The 14,149-nt window shown below is 49.2% G+C and overlaps 1 non-coding gene across 1 annotated transcript; it reads right to left on the bottom strand.

Moving 5' to 3' along the window:
* Nucleotides 1–13,417: 13,417 nt before the first annotated feature.
* On the bottom strand, nt 13,418–13,524 carry LOC144689048 (U6 spliceosomal RNA). Its single transcript, XR_013578552.1, has one exon. It is a non-coding gene; the product is annotated as a U6 spliceosomal RNA (small nuclear RNA).
* Nucleotides 13,525–14,149: the final 625 nt, after the last annotated feature.

The following is a 14,149-nucleotide window of genomic DNA, read 5'->3' as shown; positions in this document are numbered from 1 at the left end:
CTTATGGATCCAGGGCTCAATGCTGCCTTTGTCAGGGTCCTAATGCAATAGAGGAGGCGAAGGAGGGAGAGGTGACTCTGCACACAGCTCCAGCAGGAGAGACATAGTCAAGTGGAACCATGACATGAGTAAGAGGGTCAGGATGAGAAACCCAGGCAACAGCGGTGACTTGCCAGACCTTGGGTATATCATCCAAGAGCCTCCTATTTACAAATGAGTGAGAGGCAATGCCTCTGTGCTTGTCCTGAGAACTAGTACATTATATATGCCACATTCTTCCTGAAGACCACGTGGAGTTGGAGGGTATACCCTACCAGTGACTTGGAAGGTGGCTGCAGTGCTAAATTTCTTGTCTTCTGGTTCTTTCCAAGGATCAACAGGTGACCTGTGCGGCATCTCTCAGTCTGCAACGCATCGATGCATAAAGGATGTTACAGATGCCCTTTACAGGAAGGCCCATCATTATGTCAGGTTTGCTCTGGACAAAGATAGCCAGGCTGCAAGATTCACCAGCTTCACCACCATCCCAGGCTTCCCAAGAGTGCAGGGTGCAATGGACTGCACCCATGAGGCTATACAGGCTCCATGGCAGCAGCCCCTAATCTTCATAAACCGCAAGGGCTATCATTCCATCAATGTACAACTGGTGGGTGATCACTGGAAGCACATACTGCATGTTTGTGCATGATACCCTGGGAGTTGCCATCCTGAGTCATTCCCATGTGCCTGAGATTTTTGAGGGACATTATGTCTGCAGGGATGGCTGCTTGGGGACAAGGGTTACCCACTGAAACACTGGCTAATGCCACTGGTGTGTCGCCCTCAGACTGCGTCCAAGGAGAGGGACACTGCTCACAGCTCCACAGACTCCCTTATAGAGCAGATCATAGGGCTTCTGAAGATGCACTTCAGATGTTTGGGCCGCTCAGGTGGCTCACTGCAATACACTCTGGACAGTGTTTCCCGCATCATTGCAGTATGTTGTGCCCCTCACAATCTGGAAATGCAAAGAGGTGAACCCCTGCCAGAGGATGAACTGGAGGAGAATGAGAGCTTATTTGAGGGGGGGGGTGGAGGTCCAGATGCCCAGGAACCTCAGGGGCAGCTGAGGGTCAGTATGAGCGCGATCACGCCATGGAGGAAGGCAGACGTGGGAGACGTGCCTGTGATATGTTAATTGCTGACAGGTTCCAGGAAGAGTAAAGATAAGTGAGGGAATATGACCCCATCTCTCCTCGTCCTCAATGTCATTTTCTTTCATCTCAGGTGATGTCCACCCACTTGCAGCGAGAATGAGTCCCACATTCACACTTGCGCATTCTGGCCTCATGAATCGCCAGGCCATGATCTTTGCTTTGGTCCGTGGGGCCCTGTGAATGAGCTCATTCTGGGAACTGAGAGTCCACTTAGGAACAAGAGCAATGTGAGAGAAGACTTGAAGTCTTTGCCACCATCTAATGATGCAAACACTGCTGCGACTGAGATGTGGACGTGCCTAGGGATCCCCTCCTCCTGTGCACGTCCTTTCTTCTGTCACTACCACTGAGGAGACACAAATGCTGCTAGAATATCAATACTGATGAGCTGCCCTCATTCAATCGTGTTCTTTGAGGAAGAAAGGTTAGAAACGCTTACATCACACAACTCCAATAAAGATTTAAACACATCTCCCTGACATCACACAACTTGTTCAACTGAGATTTACATCACAGGAATGTGAGTCTCACAGTGGGACACTATCACTGAGTGGTAGGGAGGCTAAACCTCAAAATAACAAGATTCCAAAGTACAAAATCATAACGCCTTCAGTTGCCAAGAACATTCACATAACCATCAAATGTATTCACAAAAGTGTAATTTCCTTACATGTATAGCACACTCATGACCAAAAGTGACATCAATTTTTCTTAACTTTCCAGCTCTAGTGCAATGCCTGGGTGCAGCCCAGCATCCGCAGCAGAGGTGGAGGCAGCCTGCTGCCTGCTACATCCTGACATCTGCAATGACCTTGGTGGACATTTTCTGGTGGCCCGAGGCCTGGAGGGCCCCGGCCTGATAAGGGTCACCTGCTCAGGGGCAGAAACACCTTCAGTGGCCTGAGAAGCTGGAGTGGATGGGGTCACAAGCAGAGGGGGCTGTGAGCGGCTACACAACCTTGGAATGTCCTGAGAGAAGGCCCACGGGGTGTCCGAATGATGCTCATCCTCCCTGTGGGTGCCTGAGGGCCCCGCCCTGACTCCTGTAGGAGATGCTGCACCTAGAGGGAGGTCAAGGTGCCTCTTCCCCATGTCGCCTACATCTTAATGCTGGGTGTGTGGCCATGGAGTGCAGGGCCGAGTGCAAATCCGGCAAGACATGCTAGACCAAGGTCTCCATGGTTGTCGCCAGCCTTCCCGTGGTGACCTCAAGGCACTCACATGTCGGAGCCACAATATTAGACAAAACATGGATGGACTCCTCCATCATTTACTCCAGTCTGCTGAGTGACTGTCGAATCTCTGCCGCTTCCAGAGGCTCATCATCTGACTTGGACTGAGTGGGTGGCTGGTCTCCATCAGCCCTCCGAGTGCCAGAGACCTGGACTGTCCCTGTCTCCGACTGCTCCAAGCCTAATCTACAGCTGTGCTCCACCCAACATGTGTATCTCTGAGCTGGTGGAGGGTGCAGTGTGAGCGCCGTGACTATTCTTCCGGAGCTTCCTCTTCACATGTAGTCTGGGGGCTCAGGCTGGTGCTGGACTGGCTTGAGGGCCTTAATCTGCCAGTGCCTAGAAAATAGGAAATAGAGTTTCAGTTAATGAGCATGAGCCAGATAAGTCTGTATGTGATTCACTGTGATTGTCAGGATTTGATGAAGTGATGGAGCTGTGATCCGTACTGGGTTGCTGGGAGAGGCCGATCTGCCCTTCCCCACAGGAGCGATCCCTGTCCTCCCCAGCCAGCTCAGCTGCAGCCTCCTCAAACTCACTGAGGGTGATAATGTCGGCTGTCCCACTACCCGGCCTGCGCTCTCTCGTGTCTGTTATGCGCCAGCTTGGCCTGAATGAAGAAGAAAGAAAGGCATGTGATGAGAAGGGATGGAGCAGAGTTTGGGTGAGTTGCATGTCCCCTGTGTGTGACCCCTCCCCAGAAGGGCCAGAGGATGGAGTGTGAGCAGCATGATAGATGGGATGGTGGTGATGTGAAAGTCTCGGTGAGAGAACGAGTGTTGATATATGTCCCGCGCTAATGGTTGTATGAGATCCCTGAAGACAGTAGCCATTTGAGTGCATGGTGCCATGATGAGAGTTTGATATTGGACAGAGGTGAAGAATGACTTATCCTGGTGGAGCAGATAAGATCATTCATCCTCTTCCTGCACTGGATGGCATTTTGGGCATGGTTGCCAGCCACACTGACCTGATCTGCGACGGCCTTCCAGGCCTGGGAGGTGAGGCTGCTGTGCTTCCTGCAGCCATCCCTGAGATAGAGCACTCGCCTTTGCACCTGCACCCCTCTGATCAAGGCCTGGAGGGCCTGGCAGGTGAAGCGGGCGCTGCTTTCTTCTTGAGGCTCTCGGCCTTCTTCTTCTGGTTGCCAGACATCTCTGGTGGGCTGGAGGGAGTGAGATTGTGTGTTGGACAGAACTTTAAATATGGTGCCCAGACCTTTGGACCCTCCAGCATCAGCTGACGGAGGGCAAACGAATCAGCTCCCAACCAGCCAGGTGATTCAGACCGATAGGTACCTTTGCATAATTAGTGACCCTCCAAGCGCAGAATTGGGCACAAGTTCACACCATTCTGGCCAAAGGGGTGGGCGCTACTGTACCCGCCCACCATCGGCACTTAGTCTCATTAGTGGAAAATTCTGCCCCATTTTTCTGCTTCATCCAGCTTTCTAATTCTTTCATCATCCAGGAAGTTCTGAATTTGTTCATCCTACCTTTCCTGCTGGTGGGAATGTACCTTGACTGTACCTCAACCATCTCTTCTTTAATGGTGGCCCATTGCTCAAATACGTTTTTATTTGCCAATCTTTGATTCCAATTTATTTGAGTCAGGGATTTTCTAAACCTGGTGAAATTGACACTCCTCGAAGCATTTTTGTTCTAAATTGCTCCTTGCTCTTTTCTATAGCTAATCTAAATCTTAGCATACAGTGATCACTGTCCCCTAAATGTTGCCTTACTGACACTTGATCAACTTTCCCCAGAACCAGATCCAGCAATACCTCCTTTCTCGTTGGATCAGAAACAAACTGATCAAGAAAATTCTCCTTCACACACTTTTGAAACTCTTTTCTCTCTCTGCCCTTTACATTATTACTAACACAGTCTATGTTCGGATAACTGAAATCCCCCATTATCACCATCTGGGGTTCTTGTACCTCTTTGTAATTTCCCTGTAAATTTGCTCCTCTATATCTTTCCAACTAGTTGATTGCCTATTGAACGTACACATTAGTGTAATGGCACTCTTATTGCTAATTAACTCCCACCATGTACATTCTGTCCTGACCCCTGGAGGAGATCCTATCACCCCCTCCTCCTTTATTTCCTTCCTTTCTTCTTCTGAACACTTTGTGTCCGGGGATATTCAGTGCCAAGTCCTTTTTTTAGTTAGCATCCCATCATTGCTACAACATCATATTACCACAGGCTATCTGCACCTGCAGCTCATCAACCTTATTTATCATGTTTCATCTTTTTACATAAGTGCACTGAAAATCTCATTTAGACCAAACAAAAAAATCAAAACAATGCTAGAAATACTCAGCAGGTCTCGCAGTTTCTGAGGAGAGAGAAAAACAAAGTTAACATTTCAGGTTGTGACCTTTCATCAGAACTGCTGAGAGACAGGTCGGAGGGAGTGAGGGGAACTGAGTATTCAGTTCTGAACACAGATGGAAGTAATAGTTCACCTGGAGACTGCAGCCAGAGCCAAGTATGGGGGATAGGGTTGGTTGGTGGGGGCACAGGGAAGACTTGAAGGACAATAGTAATAGGAGATTCAATAGCTAGAGGAACAGATAAGATGGTGTGTTGCCTCCCTAGTGCCAGAATCAAGGATGTCACTGAACGGCTGCAGAGCGCCTTGATGGGGGGAGTGGGGAGGGGGTGTGGGGAAAGTGGGAGAGCATAAGCAGTCAGCAGTCATGGTCCACATCAGTAGCAATGAAATAGGTAGGAAGGGGGATGTGGTCCTGCCCTCTGAATTTAGGAAGCTAGGTAGAAAATTAGCAAACGGGACCTCAAAAGTAGGAATCTCCAGGTTACTCCTGGTACAACACCCAAGTGAGTATAGAAATAGAAGGATAAAACAGATGACTGAATGGATGGAAAGATGAGGCAAGAGGGAAGGCTTTGGATTCCAGGGACATTGGGACCAGTTCTTGGGGAGATGGGCTCTGAAAAGGCCAGACTGGTTGCACCTAAACAGAGCCGGGAGTAATTTCCTTGTGGGGCAATTGGGGAGGGTTAAACTAAATTGGCAGGGATGTGGGAATCACTTGGTAATAATAGAGAGGAGTACCAAGATGTGCAGGATTTGGGGAGAGACAGATAGCACTAGGGTAGAAAGTAGTACGTTATTGGGTGGGTTCAGAATAAGGGTGAAAGTAATAAAGTCTAATTTAGGGTTACTGTACATAAATGTGAATGTGCGGATTGTGGTAAATAAGGTTGGTGAGGTACAGGATAAATAACTGGGGGAAAGCCAACATCATTGGGATAAAAAGATCTGATGCAGATAAGTTGGAATTAAAGACTGTCAGGCAAAACTGTAACTGAACAAGAGGATATAGGACAGAATTCTCACATCCGGGACTAAGTCCCGTGGCAGGGGCATGTCCGGGGAGTGTTTCCCATTGTGGACGCCGACGGAAAATCACACAATATCTTGTGGCTCTGGTATCATTATTTATGCAGTCAGGGGTTTCATGAAGACTTGCATGGCACGGTGGGCTGGATCGCTTGCACCCGGCTGTCATATGCGGGCACCATATTTAAAAGGCGCCCAGACATCCTCACTATCAATACACAATAAAGAGGTGTCTGGAAGGGGAGGTGAATGTCCAGCACTGAAGTTCATTGATGCCTCCCTGCGAGTCCTCCTGGACCATGCTGAGGTCCAGAGGGATGTAATATACCCATCCGATGGGAGGAGGAGGCCAAGCAGGGAAACCAACCCTGCATGGGCGCAGGTGGTGGATGCTGTAAGTGCCCAGGCTGTCCAGAGTAGGTCAGCCTTACAATGCCGGAAAAGGATGAACAACCTCAACACTCCATCAGGGTAAGTCAAGCTTCAGCTGATCCAACTAACCACAATGACACCAACATGTCAGGGTACATGGGTCTCAGTGGCAATGGCATAGTCGTGCCTCAGAGCCACTCTGCAGTGCATCCACTCTGCAATGGAGTGACCACTATGCCTCCTTCATCCTGCTACATACAGAGATCACTGTATGGAAGGGGTGGGGTGAGGGAAGGTGGGGGTAATGGGCTTAGGCACAAAGGGCAGCAGCAACCTCCAGAAATCAGTTGGCTGTCTGAGCCTTCTCCTTGCATGTCGATAGGCTCAGCACTTTGGAGGGAGCTGACCCACAAGCCTCCTGGACAACTTGCAGAGCAGTAATGTCATGCCACACCACAGTGGACTATCGTTAGAGTGGAGGTATGAGGAATGAACATCAATTTGCATTATGTGAATGGATGCAACATACAATTCCTCTCAAACACATCTTCTCTGTTATCTTTGATCAGAAGAAGATGGGGCACAACCGTCGAGAATGGGAGAAGACGTAGGAGGGGGCCCCACATCTGAAGCCTCTCACAGAATTGCCCCAGCTGGCAAGAATTGAGCCGGACTGGACAGTTGGCAATGGGATTTGGACCTCCACCCAGTAAGGATCCATCCATCATTAGTCCTGAAGGCCAAATATGCCTCCATGTTGGAGGCAGCTCATGCTGTCACTTTCTCTCTCCTCTCTCACTTACAGGTGCCACCTGGAAGAGGCCAAGGCCTGAGGATGAGGACTCCCTGTCAGGCCTCAGCAGAAGCCCGAGCTCGGAGAGGAACTGGGCGGAGGGCAAGAAGAGATATGTGGATCCATAGAGTCATCACAACATTCACCTGCACCCTCCACCAGCCCAGAGAAAAACACCTCAGTGGGTATTAGTTCTAGCTTAAAAAGGGTCTCACACTCTGGTGGTCACTGCATGGACACATGTCCACAGCAGGAGGAGGCAGGGTCAGCCGAGCTCACCCGCACTTGGAGAAGTGCTGGGGAAGAGGCATCTGTGAGGTCTGTGGCGGGGGCCAGCCTCTGGAATCAGCCTTCCAACTCATGGTGCCAAGTCAGCAAGAAGTTAAGCAACATCAGACAGAGGGGTTGGGAGTCCTCAACAGAGTGGCATGTGAGTCAACGGAGTATGCCCGCCTTCTCTCTGATGAAGTGGTGCTGACCTGTGTGAGCATCGAGGTCTCCATGGGGAGGTTGGCGGACTCCATAGAAATCCTAGTCCAGGAGATCCCGTCGGAGATACATACAGACCTGCACTTCACCATTGTAGCCATGGAGGAGCTTTTGTAGTTGGCACACGAAAGGACATGGGGCACCTCGGCCTCCCTCAAGGAGTCAGACAGGGCCTTTGGGTACATAAGGGAGGAGGAGTGGCAGCTGGACACCCTTGGGATGTCCAGTCAGGAATCTCAGAGATTTTCCAGACTTTCCAAATCACCTTTGCCTGTGACCCCTTCAACCTCATCCTCTGTCACTGCAGAGGGAGCAGCTGGCCCACAGGGGGAGAACCAAACGAATGCAGTGTCCTCTAAGCCTCAGCTCTCCAGAGGACGGTGACCAAAGTCATCCATGGCAACAGGGCCAAGTAGTCAGCAGGCAGCTACTGCCCTGCTTTGGATGTCGGGGGAGTACCTAGAAGAAGTAGTAGGCCAGGGGAAATAAAGAAATTCTGATCACAACTGATTGCACGGGTGTACGTATGATTGTTACAATTATAAGTTATGCAAATATGATAGCTTTCATTGCTATAATGTCTACTGTCTTGTGTAACCATGGTTCTTAAGGGCTAGCAAACGCCTCCCACTCAACCCCCTGCACCCCCCCCACCCCCACCCCACCACCCCAGCACCTCTCCTGCATGCACCCACAGAATCACACAGTGCAGAAGAGGCCCTTCGGCCCATCGGGTCTGCACCGACACGTGAGAAACACCTGACTTACCTACCTAATCCCACTGACTAGCACTTGGACCATAGCCTTGAATGTTATGACGTGCCAAGTGCTCATCCAGGTACTTTTTAAAGGATGTGAGGCAACCGGCCTCCACCACTCTCCCAGGCAGTGCATTCCAGACCGTCACCACCCTCTGGGTAAAAATGTTTTTCCTCACATCCCCCCTAAACCTCCTGCCCCTCACCTTGAACTTATGTCCCCTTGTGACTGACCCTTCAACTAAGGGGAATAACTGCTCCCTATCCACCCTGTCCATGCTCCTCATAATCTTGTACACCTTGATCAGGTCACCCCTCAGTCTTCTCTGCTCCAACGAAAACAACCAAGTCTATCCAACCTCTCTTCATAACTTAAATGTTTCATCCCAGGCAACATCCTGGTGAATCTCCTCTGCACCCCCTCCAGTGCAATCACATCCTCCCTATAATGTGGCGACCAAAACTGCACACAATACTCCAGCTGTGGCCTCACCAAGGTTCTAAACAACTCCAACATGACCTCCCTAATTTTGTAATCTATGCCTTGATTGATAAAGGCAAGTGTCCCATATGCCTTTTTCACCATCCCACTAACATGCCCCTCTGCCTTCAGAGATCTATGGACACACACACCAAGGTCCCTTTGTTCCTCAGAACTTCCTAGTGTCATGCTGTTCATTGAATACTTCCTTGTCAAGTTACTTCTTCCAAAGTGTATCACCTCACACGTTTCAAAGTTTAAATTCCATCTGCCACGTATCTGCCCATTTGACCAGCCTGTCTATATCTTCCTGTAGCCCAAGACACTCAAACGCACTGTTAACCACCCGGCCAATCTTTGTGTCATCCGCAAACTTACTAATCCTACACCCCACATAGTCATCTATGTTGTTTATATAAATGACAAATAATAGGGGACCCAGCACAGATCCCTGTGGTACGCCCCTGGACACTGGCTTCCAGTCACTAAAGCATCCTTCTGTCATCACACTCTGTCTCCTACAACTAAGCCAATTTTGAATCCACCTCATTAAATTACCCTGTATCCCATGTGCATTTGCCTTCCTTATAAGTCTCCCATGTGAGACCTTGTCAAAGGCTTTGCTGAAATTCATATAAACTACATCAACTGCACCACCCTCACCTACACAGCTGGTCACCTCCTCAAAAAATTCAATGAAATTTGTTAGGCATGAGCTCCCTCTGACAAAGCCATGCTGACTATACCTGATCAAACCTTGCCTCTCCAAGTGGAGATAGATACTCTCCTTCAGAAATTTCTCCAATAGTTTCCCTACCACTGACGTGAGACTCACTGGCGTATAGTTCCCTCGCTTATCACTACAACCCATCTTAAATAGCAGAACCACATTAGCTGTTCTCCAGTCCTCTGGCACCTCCCCTATGGCCAGAGAGGAATTAAAAATTTGGGTCAGAGCCCCTACAATCTCCTCCCTTGCCTCCCTCAGCAGTCTGGGACACAAGTCATCCAGACCTGGAGATTTGTCCACTTTTAAGCCTGCCAACACCTCCAATACCTTGTCACTCCCTATATCAATTTGCTTAAGAACCTCGCAGTCTCTCTCCCCAAGTTCAACGCCTTCATCCTCATTCTCTTGGGTGAAGACGGATGTGAAGTATTCATTCAACACTCTAGCGATGTCCTTTGGTTCCACTCATAGTTAGCCCCCTTGGTCCCTTATGGGCCCTACTCTTTCCCTCACTATTGAATCTGCTGGGAGAAGAGTTTGTGGCAGGGTCTTTCAGAGCCTTGTACAAGCACTCTCCCACATCAGCTGAGCCTTCAGCTGTCAGACTCATATGTCATTTCCCTAGCATTGTCAATACTGCCTGCTGGGGTTCCCTTTCAGTTGCCCAGCTGAGGTGACCTGCATCGCCGCCCACATTATTGAGCCAGAGGCATTGGCGTGTTGGTTTGTCACTGAACTAGTAATCCAGACACCCAGGGTAATGCTCTGGGGACCCAGGTTCAAATCCCAGCACAGCAGATTGTAGAATTTGAATTAAATAAAAATCTATAATTACGGATTAATAATGACCATGACACCATTGTTGACTGTCAGGAAAAACCCATCTGGTTTGCTAATATCCTTTATAGAAGCAAATCTGGACCTGGCTTGGCCTATATGTGACTCCAGACCCCCAGCAATGTGGTTCACTCTCAACTGCCATGTGAAATGACCTAACAAGTCACTGAGTTTTACCAAAGTGAGAAAAGTCTAAAAGGAATGAAGCCAGATGGACCACCTGGCATCGACCTAGTCATCTGAAATGACAACTTTGTACTCTACCTATTGACCCAGCAAAGACATCCTTACTAATATCTGGCTTGTGCCAATATTGGGAGAGCTGTCTCACAGACTAGTAAAGCAGCAGCCTGACATTTTCATCCTCACAGTATCATATCTTACAGACAATGTTCCAGACACCAGCAACACCATCCCTGGTATGTCCTGTCCCACTGGCAGGACAGACCCAGGAGAGGTGGTGGCACACTGGTGTACAGTCGAGACGGAATTGTCCTGACAGTCCTCAACATCGACTCCAGACCCCATAGCACCAGGTCAAACATGGACAAGGAAACCTCAACTGATGAATCAGTACTCGTTCATGTTGGAAACCACTTGGAGGAAGCTCTGAGGGTGGCAAGGGCACAAAATGCACTGTGGGTAGCGGTTGAGTAGATTGGCCCTGTACTCATTGGAGTTTAGAAGAATGAGAGGTGACCATATTGAAACATATTTGATTCTTGGTGGGCTTGACTGGGTGGATGCTGAGAGGTTGTTTTCCCTTGTGGGAGAGTCTAGGACCAGAGTGCATAATCTCAGAGTAAGGGGTTGCCCATTTAAGACAGAGCTGAGGAGGAATTTCTTCCTCAGAGGGCAGTGAATCTGTGGAATTCTTTACTGCAGAGGGCTGTAGAGGCTGGGTTGTTAAGCATATTCAAGGTTGAGATAGGCAGATTTTTAATCATTAAGGGAATCAAGGGTTATGGAGAAAAGGCAGGAAAGTGGAACTGAGGATTATCAGATCCACCATGATCTCATTCAACGGTGGAGAAGACTTGATGGGTTGAATGGCCTACTTCTGTTCCTATCCCTTATGGTCTTGTGGTCTAACATGGACCTTCCCACCCTCCTCCTCTATTCCCTCTACTGCCTTGCTACACACCTGTAAAACTCTTTCCAGCACCCCCGCCTGCCAGTGGCCCCCTCTAGGCCTCCACACCCCCACCAAATCTTCAGTCCTCTCCTAGCCTTCTTTAGATGTCCCCCCAACATACCCTCACCACCAAAAAGTACCTCATCCTGTCTTCCATCCTGCAGCTCATAGATCCGATCCCAAGGTGTTGTCCCTGGGAGAAGGTCCGAAGCTTGAGCAAGGTTGCTGCATGGGGAACTCCCGCCTTCCGGAAGCTGCTTTGCAGAGGACTCATGTAGATGAAGTTCCACTCACCTTGTGCTGCATGTGGTGCTCCAGGGTCCGGTTCCTGGAGGCCTCCATCGGGTTGTCAAATGTCTGCAAGCTGACCAAAGCCTCCTTAAGGTAAGTCCCAACTTTTGCATGCCATGTTGGTCCAGACGTGTTCTGGACTGGCGTGTTTTCCCACTGATGTTGAGGAAAATCAGGCATGGGGGGGACGATTCCAGTTGGGCCTTCATCTGCATCCCATTAGCATGATGCAAGTTGGTTTCATGCCAGCCTCTAGCAGGACTTGCGATCTGCCGTGGTGGGCAGCATCAGAAGATACCGCTCTCATTTCATGCCTGCGTGAAACTGATTTTTGAGCCTTCTGCCGAATTCTTCCCCCTGCCCACCCATCTTTGATCCCGCTGATGGGGGCATGGGTGAATTCTGCCATTAGTTCGGGCACAGTCAAGGTATATTCCCACGAATGAGAAATGTAGGGCAAACAAATCCAGAGTTCCCTAGATGGTGAAAGAGACAAGAGAGTAAGATGAAGCAGACAAAGTGTGATTATGACAGATGTCAGGTGAATAAGACAATTAAGAACTAGGCTGAATAAATTAGGTTCAGACGGGAATTGAAAAAGCAAATAAGAGAAGTAAAGAGAAAGAATGAGAAGAGGCTAGAGCTAACATAAAAAGGAATACAAATGTTTTCTATCGGCATATGAATAGCAAAAAGGTGATAGAAGAAAGGGTAGGACCGATTAGCAACCAAAGAGGGGATTTACGCAGAGAGGCAGGGGACTCAGCAGAGTATTTTGAGTATCTTGCATCTGTCTTTACCAAGGAGGAAGATGCTGTGTTAGTCATGGTGAAAGAGGAGGTAGTTCAGACGCTTGAAGGGGTTAAAATTGACGAGGAGGTGGTGTTGTATATGCTGTCTGACAAGGCACCAGGACTGAATGAAATGTATCCAAGGATGCTGAGGGATGTAAGAGTGGAAATTGCAGAGGCACTGGCCATAATTTTACAGTTTTCCTTAGAATCGGGTTGGTGCTAGAGGACTGGAGAAATGCAAATGTTACATTCTTGTTCAAAAAAGGGGGCAAAGATAAACCCAGCAACTACAGGCAAGTCAGTTTAACCTCAGTGGTGAGGAGGCTTCTAGAAACAATTAGCAGTGTTTAATGGAGAAAATGGTTGGAATTTTTCGGCCCCGACTTGGAGGGAGCCGCCCCAGGAGGTTCGGCGGCCCAGCCAAAAGTCCATTGACTTTCGGCGGGACTGGACGATGTCTCATCCGCTGGCTGGAGAACCTGTGAAAGCCTGCATTGCCTCTTTTAGGGAAGGCCTGTCATATTAAGTGCCACTTGGGCAATTAACTGAACAGCAACAGGCTTCCCCAGGACCAAGGATCGTAGCAACAACAGTAGCGAGTTCCTAGTGAACGGCAGTGCCACTGGGGGGGCAGTGGCTGCTGCTGGTACAACACCCACCCTAGGCCTTGTATTGTCGCTGGATCCCAGGCCATGGGTGAGTGATGATGAGGGAGGTCATGTTGGAGTTGTATAGAACCTTGGTGAGGCCACAGCTGGAGTAGTGTGTGCAGTTCTGGTCGGGATGTGATTGCACTGGAGGGGGTGCAGAGGAGATTCACCAGGATGTTGCCTGGGATTAAACATCTAAGTTATGAAGAGAGGTTGGATAGACTTGGGCTGTTTTCACTGGAGCAGAGAAGACTGAGGGGCGACCTGATGGAAATGTTTTGTAAGTCTAATATATGGAACGCTTCACGAATTTGCGTGTCATCCTTGCACAGGGGCCATGCTAATCTTCTCTGTATCGTTCCAATTTTAGTATTTGTGCTGCCAAAGCAAGCACAGGCGACCTGATGGAGGTGTACAAGATTATTAGGGGCATGGATAGGAAGCAGCTGTTCCCCTTAGTTGAAGGGTCAGTCATGAGGGGACATCAAGGTGAGGGGCAGGAGGTTTAGGGGGGATGTGAGGAAAAACTTTTTTACCCAGAGGGTGGTGACGGTCTGGAATGCACTGCCTGGGAGGTTGGTGGAGGTGGGTTGCCTCACATCCTTTAAAAAGTACCTGGATGAGCACTTGGCATGTCATAACATTCAAGGCTATGGTCCAAGTGCTGGTAAATGGGATTAGGTAGGTAGGTCAGGTGTTTCTTATGTGTCGGTGCAGACTCGATGGGCCAAAGGGCCTCTTCTGCACTGTGTGATTCTGTGATTCTGTGATGACAAGAGGGGCGGTCACAGGGTAGGGGTTGTGGCAAGGGGGGAATGGGGTGGGCAGCATGAGCGGGGAGTGTCTCTCAGTGGGTCCCCCTTTCCTGATGCTGGGTTCCTCACTCATGCACTGAGTGCCTTTGAACAAGGGACACCCCTAGGAGCCTACAAGCAATCGCGCCCGCCACTGAGTTAATCCAGCATTATTTGGCATTAATTTCCAAAATGTAAAGTGAAATAAGACGAAAGGCTGTAAGT

Source organism: Cetorhinus maximus, chromosome 1 (genome assembly GCF_964194155.1).
Source record: "Cetorhinus maximus chromosome 1, sCetMax3.hap1.1, whole genome shotgun sequence".
NCBI lineage: Eukaryota > Metazoa > Chordata > Chondrichthyes > Lamniformes > Cetorhinidae > Cetorhinus > Cetorhinus maximus.
The sequence above is the reverse complement of the archived record's forward strand: the minus strand, read 5'-3'. Positions and strand labels throughout refer to the sequence as shown.